General features: G+C 45.3%; 1 non-coding gene and 1 pseudogene across 1 annotated transcript; both read right to left on the reverse strand.

Annotated features, from left to right (window-relative positions):
• Positions 1 to 2,479: 2,479 nt before the first annotated feature.
• On the reverse strand, positions 2,480 to 2,596 carry LOC126268436 (5S ribosomal RNA; annotated as a pseudogene).
• Positions 2,597 to 2,678: 82 nt separating this feature from the next.
• Trnas-cga (transfer RNA serine (anticodon CGA)) lies at positions 2,679 to 2,753 on the reverse strand. The gene has a single exon. It is a non-coding gene; the product is annotated as a tRNA-Ser (tRNA).
• Positions 2,754 to 8,034: the final 5,281 nt, after the last annotated feature.

Consider the following 8,034-nt stretch of genomic DNA (forward strand, 5'->3'; position numbering starts at 1 on the left):
CCGCCCACGAACACCGCACCCATCATTCCGTGGCTGGACACTGCACACCACACAGCCACTTGCCGAGGGTGAAGCGGCTTCTCGATGGCGAAATGCGTATTGCGCCAATTTTGCTTATTAACGAACATATCCAAGTGAAAGTGGGCTTCGTCGCTAAACCAAACCATACTGATTCCCATCATGCTTCGCGGCCAGCCGCACAGTTTGAATGTCCTAATGCAGACCGTTTAAAGGTTACGACGATTTTATTTCATATAGGTCAATAATTGTCACCCGTCGTAAGAGCGTTACTTCAGCACTACGCACAGGAGCGCAGGTATATCAAGTGCGCTGTTATACACACTGTTATGTACTTCCTTGCAGGCTTATTCACAGGACTGTATTTCAAATGTTAATTATACTGTACTGTTATACATAATTTTATATACTTCTACATCTACATCCATACTCCGCAAGCCACCTGACGGTGTGTGGCGGAGGGTACCCTGAGTACCTCTACCGGTTCTCCCTTCTATTCCAGTCTCGTATTGTACGTGGAAGGAAGGATTGTCGGTATGCTTCTGTGTGGGCTCTAATCTCTCTGATTTTATCCTCATGGTCTCTTCGCGAGATATACGTAGGAGGGAGCAATATACTGCTTGACTCTTCGGTGAAGGTATGTTCTCGAAACTTTAACAAAAGCCCGTACCGAGCTACTGAGCGTCTCTCCTGCAGAGTCTTCCACTGGAGTTTATCTATCATCTCCGTAACGCTTTCGCGATTACTAAATGATCCTGTAACGAAGCGCGCTGCTCTCCGTTGGATCTTCTCTATCTCTTCTATCAACCCTATCTGGTGCGGATCCCACACTGCTGAGCAATATTCAAGCAGTGGGCGAACAAGCGTACTGTAACCTACTTCCTTTGTTGTCGGATTGCATTTCCTTAGGATACTTCCTTGCAGATTTATCATAGATCTAATTTGGAAACTTTATTAGACCATTATAGAGAATGTTAAGCTGTCTCATGCAGGTCTACTGGAAAATGTGCACTCCGAAAGTTTATTTTCCGTTTATAAAATTCTATATGACTTATAGGAACGGTGCTGCAGGTATGATCTCAGTATGATTAGCGAGCAGAATTATTTGTGTGTAATTCTACTTCAGACGTATTTTTCAGGCAACACGTACTTCCATGTGTAAGTAGGCTGTTTAGGTTTTTATATTTGTAACACCACCTCTGTATGAAAATCACTGGCTGTGCTGTGTGCAGTCTGTGGCTGGTTGGCATTGTTGTGATACTAGCCATCGTAGCGTTGGGCAGCTGGATGTTAACAGCGCGTAGCGTTGCGCAGTTGGAGGTGAGCCGCCAGCAGTGGTGGACTTGGGGAGAGAGATGGCGGAGTTTTTAAAGAATGGGTGTCATGAACTGATATATATATTATGACTATTAAAATAAATACATTGTTTGTTCTCTATTAAAATCTTTCATTTGCTAACTGTGCCTATCAGTAGATAGTGTCCATCAGTAGTTAGTGGCTTCTGTAGTTTGAATCTTTTATTTAGCTGGCAGTAGTGGTGCACGCTGTATTGCAGTAGTTCGAGTAACGAAGAGTTTTGTGACGAAAGTGATATGTGAAACGTATAGGTTAATGTTAGTCAGGGCTATTCTTTTCTAGGGATTTTTGAAAGTCAGATTGCTTTGCGCTAAAAGTATTGTGTGTTAGTTTAAGTACAGTCTTGTATAATTTTTCTAAGGGGACGTTTCACATGGAACGTTTGCTTGAAGTGAAGATACAAAAGACGGAGTGCAGTTTTCCGTCTTATGAGAAAGCGCTTTGACGGTCTTAAAACAGTGGTCGGGCTGTTTTCTGTTTGCCATAGTGATATATCGGACAAGCAAATCTGACAGAATAACTTCCTCATAGTCTATTGGCTATGTATTTGTGATGGTAGCTAAGCTTAAGCGAAAGATGGTGGTAGATGTAATGGGTGAAGATTCGCTATGCTTTTCGAAGCTGAATTATGTGTGAGAATCAGGAACTGCACAAGGCACACAGTCAGTTCTAGTCAAATGGTTCAAACGGCTCTGAGCACTATTGGACTCAACTGCTGTGGTCATCAGTTCCCTAGAACGTACAACTACTTAAACCTAACTAACCTAAGGACACCACACAAATCCCAGTCCGAGGCAGGATTCTAACCTGCGACCTCCTCTTGTGTCGGGGGCAGTGAGTCGGTGTGCTGCCCTGTCGGCTCTTCCTCTAGGAATCTCTCTGTGGGTTCTGGGCAATTCAGGAGCACTCCGTCTTCAGGCTACAAGTGGCCCATCGGGACCATCCGACCGCCGTGTCATCCTCAGTTGAGGATGTGGATAGGAGGGGCGTGTGGTCAGCACACCGCTCTGCCGGTCGTTATGATGGTTTTCTTTGACCGGAGCCGCTACTATTCGGTCGAGTAGCTCCTCAACTGGCATCACGAGGCTGAGTGCACCCCGAGAAATGGCAACAGCTCATGGCAGCTGGATGGTCACCCATCCAAGTGCAGGCCACGCCCGACAGCGTTTAACTTCGGTGATCTCACGGGAACCGGTGTATTCACTGTGGCAAGGCCGTTGCCCCTGGGCAGTTCAAAATTTCTGATAAATACTGTGCCACCAACTTGCAGTTATCTTTGAAACTTCCTGGCAGATTAAAACTGTGTGCCCGACCGAGACTCGAACTCGGGACCTTTGCCTTTCGGGGGCAAGTGCTCTACCAACTGAGCTACCGAAGCACGACTCACGCCCGGTACTCACAGCTTTACTTCTTCCTGTACCTCGTCTCCCCTCTTCCAAACTTTACAGAAGCTCTCCTGCGAAACCTGCAGAACTAGCACTCCTGAAAGAAAGGATATTGCGGAGACATGGGCGTGAGTCGTGCTTTGGTAGCTCAGTTGGTAGAGCACTTGCCCGCGAAAGGCAAAGGTCCCGAGTTCGAGTCTCGGTCGGGCACACAGTTTTAATATGACAGGAAGTTTCATATAAGCGCACACTCCGCTGCAGAGTGAAAATCTCATTCTGGCAGTTACCCTTATTTGTCAGTGCAGATTTTCCATCACTTTTCTTGAAGCAGAGGTGCGGTGGTGTGTTTGCCCTACTAACGTCCTGTGAAATCTTTTTAGTTTGTAGTTACAGAAGTTGTCCTCTATGGACGCCACCTGTTCTTTCATGAATTTTCTCTTGGCTTATCTGATAATTTTTTCGGTTGTTTTTTGGTGTATGGTTAAATGCTTGTAAATTTTCTGGGGATTTTTTGTTATTGTATTTCTGGTATGCAACTTTCCTTGAGACGAATGCATTCTCGCAGTCGGTGTTCCCCCAAGGGTGTTTGGTATTCTTCTTCAGAGGAACGATGGCCTGTGCTTTTTTTGGTGACTTTTCGGTTGAAATTTTGCCAGTCATTTACATGGTCTCTTTCCCCGACTTCTTTCTGTCCAGATTCTGCAATCTTCCTTCTGGCAAAGTTTGACACATGGTTTCTTACTGGAAGTTCTCTTTGAATTTGACTTTGACACGTCTGAGGTAGTGATCCGAGTCGATGTTGGTTCACCTGCGTACCTCCACATCGTGGATCTCTTTCTGTACAGAGCACGAGATGGCCACAAGGCCAAATTGGAATTTGCATAACTGCTGGACTGGTAAGCGCCAGGTTTTCTGTTTTCTGGAGTCTCCTCCGAGGGATGTCGACAAGAGCCTGAACTTGTTCTGCTGGCATAGTTCTATGAGGTGAGTGCACATTTTTGTTAGTAATTTTTTGCTCTGGATAATTTCCTACTGTTTTCCTTTCTGGTTTTTCTCTGCCGATCTGCGCATTGAAGTTGCCTAGGAGGGGAGGGGACTTTGGACATCAATTTCTCGAGGGTCGACAGAATTTTCTGTGGCCTGTGAGTATTTCTTGTTACTGTGGTTAGTGCGGGCGTGTGCATTGATCAGTGTGTATTTTTGTTGGCTGTTTCTTGCTACTGTGGTTAGTGGGTGCGTGTGCGTTGATAAGTGTGTACTTATGTTAGGTCTTTCTTGTTACTGTGATTAGTGGGGGCATGTGCATTGATCTGTGTGTACTTTTGTTAGGTCTTTCTTGTTACTGTGATTAGTGGGCGTGTGCGTTGATCACTGTGGAATTTTGTTGGGTGTTTCTTGGTACTGTAGTTAGTGGGGCCGTGTGCGTTGCCGAGTGTGTACTTTCTTTAGGTCTTTCTTGTTACTGTGGTTAGTGGGGGCGTGTGTGTTGATGAGTGTGTACTTGTGTTAGGTCTTTCTTTTTACTGTGATTACTGGGGGCATGTGTGTTGAACAGTGTGAACTTTTGTTAGGTCTTTCTTGTTACTGTGAATAGTGGGCGTGTGCGTTGATGAGTGTGTACTTTCTTTAGGTCTTTCTTGTTACTGTGGTTAGTGGGGGCGTGTATGTTGATGAGTGTGTACTTATGTTAGGTCTTTCTTGTTACTGTGATTAGTGGGGGCATGTGTGTTGATCAGTGTGTACTTTTGTTTGGTCCTTTTTGTTACTGTGATTAATGGGCGTGTGCGTTGATCAGTGTGGGCTTTTGTTACGTGTTTCTTCATACTGTAGTTAGTGGGGCCGTGTGTGTTGATGAGTGTGTACTTTCTTTAGATCTTTCTTGTTACTGTGGTTAGTGGAGGCGTGTGCGTTGATGAGTGTGTACTTTTGTTAGGTCTTTCTTGTTACTGTTATTAGTGGGCGTGTGCGTTGATCACTGTAGACATTTGTTGGGTGTTTCTTGCTACTGTACTTAGTGGGGCGTGTGTGTTGATGAGTGTGTACTTTCTTTAGGCCTTTCTTGTTACTGTGGTTAGTGGGGGCGTGTGCATTGATGTGTGTGTACTTCTGTTAGGTCTTTCTTGTTACTGTGGTTAGTGGGGGCGTGTGAGTTGATGAGTGTTTACTTCTGTTAGGTCTTTCTTGTTACTGTGATTATAGGGGGCGAGTGCGTTGATGAGTGTGTACTTCCTTTAGGTCTTTCTTGTTACTGTGGTTAGTGGCGGCGTGTGTGTTGATCAGTGTGTATTTTTGTTGGCTGTTTCTTGCTACTGTAGTTAGTGGGGGCGTGTGCATTGATGAGTGTGTACTTTCTTTAGGTCTTTCTTGTTACTGTGGTTAGTGGGGGCGTGTGCGTTCATCACTGTTTACTTTTGTTGGCTCACTGAATCCGCATGGTCATCTTTTATGGATTCGACTACGGCCTTGTGAACAATGAAGGCCATCTTCAGTAGTCGAGCTCCTTTGGCAACGCCCCTCTCAGTTTTGCTTTTGAATATGCGGTATTTGTCGGAGTCTGTGGTGTTTTCCTCTCTACATCTACATCTACATGACTACTCTGCAATTCACGTTAAAGTGCTTGGCAGAGGGTTAATCGAACCACAATCATACTATCTCTCTACCATTCCACTCCCGAACAGCGCGCGGGAAAAACGAACACCAAAACCTTTCTGTTCGCGCTCTGATTTCTCTTATTTTGTTTTTATGATCATTCCTACCTATGTAGGTTGGGCTCAACAAAATATTTTCGCATTCGGAAGAGAAAGTTGATGACTGAATTTTGGTAAATAGTTTTCGTCGCGACGTAAAACGTCCCTCTTCGCGTATCATATCTGCCACACTCTCTACCCTATTACGTGAAAATACAAAACGAGCTGCCCTTTTTGCACCCTTTCGATGTCCTACGTCCCCACCTAGTAACGATCCCACACCGCGCAGCAATATTCTAACAAAGGACGAACGAGTGTAGTGTAAGCCGTCTCTTTAGTGGACTTGTTTCAATTTCTAAGTGTCCTGCCAATGAAACGCAACCTTTGGCTCGCCTTCCCCACAATATTATCCATGTGGTCTTTCCAACTGAAGTTGTTTTTAATTTTAACACCCAGGTACTTAGTTGAACTGACAGCCTTGAGAATTGTACTATTTATCGAGTAATCGAATTCCAACGGATTTCTTTTGGAACTCATGTGGATCACCTCACACTTTTCGTCATTTAGCGTCAACTGCCACCTGCCACACCATACAGCAATCTTTTCTAAATATCTTTGCAACTGATAGTGGTCTTCGGATGACCTTACTAGACGGTAAATTACAGCATCATCTGCGAACAATCTGAGAGAACTGCTCAGATTGTTACCCAGGTCATTTATATAGATCAGGAACTGCAGAGGTCCCAGGACACTTCCCTGGGGAACACCTGATATCACTTCAGTTTTACTCGATGATTTGCCGTCTATTACTACGAACTGCGACCTTCCTGACAGGAAATCACGAATCAAGTCTCAGAACTGAGATGATACTCCATAGGCCCGCAGCTTGATTAGAAGTCGCTTGTGAGGAACGGTGTCAAAAGCTTTCCGGAAATCTGGAAATACGGAATCAACTTGAGATCCCCTGTCGATAGCGGCCATTACTTCGTGCGAAAAAAGAGGTAGCTGTGTTGCACAAGAACGATGTTTTCTGAAACCACAGTATATGCTCCAAAACCCTACTGCAAACCGACGTCAATGATATAGGTCTGTAGTTAGATGGATTATTCCTACTACCTTTCTTAAACACTGGTGCAACCTGCACAATTTTCGAATCTGTATGTACAGATCTACGTGTCTCCTGGAGTGCAACTATTAGAATCTTCTGTCTGTCGAGTTTTGTCACCAGGTTCTGCAGCTTTTCATGCTGTATGAGAATGTTAATGTTGAGAGTCCCTGTGTATGCAGTTGTGTTGAGTGGGAGTTTGCCACAGAACTCCGATTTTCTCTGTATTCGTGGAAGCCCGGGTTCCCCAGGATCCGAATGCCCGGTTGCTGTGTGTTGGCGGATATTGCTATTATTACTTGCACAAGCCAGGGTTGCCTGTAAGCAACGGTGTCCAGGGTTACCCACCAGGTTTGCCAGAACCAGGGATTGCCAGCTCCTGGAGCACATGCCGCAGCGGCACCACTTGGCGAACAGACGCCGGCCATACTGCCGCTTGCTCCCAGTCAGACGCAGCATTGATTCTGGTTGTCATTTTGGTCTGCGGGTTATATTTTATTTCCCACCTACCCTGCATATCTGCCAGGCATTCCTCTATCCGCCACCTGCGATCGCGCTATATGTACGCTGACGATCCCACGATATGGCCAATTAATGGCCCCGGGTTCCACTGGCTTTCATCATTACTCACTTACCCCCAGGCCTTCCGGCACGCTACGTACAAGGCAATACCCAAAAAAATTCCGGAATTATTTTTTAAACCTATATATTTTCAAATTGTTTACGAAACAACCTTATTCCCTTAAAAAAAACTCTCCATTACAACTAATTCATTAGTCCCACCGATGCTTCCACTGTTCGATACAATTTCTGTAGTCATATTTGGAAATGGCTCACAAATCTGTCCTCATGTTTTTCTTGACTCCTTCAGTGTTGTCCAATCGATGTCCTTTCATATCCCGCTACGCGGTTTGAGGCGTCATGTCACGGACTGTGCGACCCCTCTCGCCGTAGGTTCGATCCTCCCTAAGTCTTGGGTGTGTGTGTTATTCTTAGCGTAAGTTAGTTTGAGTTAGTTTAAGTGGTGTGTCTGTCTAGGGATCGATGACCTCCGCAGTTTGGTCCCTTAGTATTTAACACACATTTGGAGCATTTCATGCCCCTTTTTATGCGTGGAAATAAAAAAAATTCGCACGCAGGCAGGTCAGGCGAGGAAGGTGGGCGGGGCAGCGGAAACACGCCATTTTAGGCAAAATACTTGTAAAAGGGACAGCTGCGTGTGCAGGTGCGTTGTCGTGGTGTAGGAACCAGTCTCCTGTCCGCCACAAATCGTTTATTTTTTGACCAACGTTCTTGTGCAATCTTCTCAAAAACTCCAAATTAAAGGTTTGATTGACTGACTGACCTGCGGAACAAACTCTGAATGAACTACGCCCTTGGCGTCAAAGAAACGAATCAGCACTGTTTTCATGTTTGATTTCACTTGCCGGAATGTTGTCGGGCGGACTGACGATGGCACCTTCTACTGGCTTCACTGCCGCTT

The sequence above is a fragment of the Schistocerca gregaria genome, chromosome 4 (assembly GCF_023897955.1).
Source record: "Schistocerca gregaria isolate iqSchGreg1 chromosome 4, iqSchGreg1.2, whole genome shotgun sequence".
NCBI classification, from domain to species: Eukaryota; Metazoa; Arthropoda; class Insecta; order Orthoptera; family Acrididae; genus Schistocerca; species Schistocerca gregaria.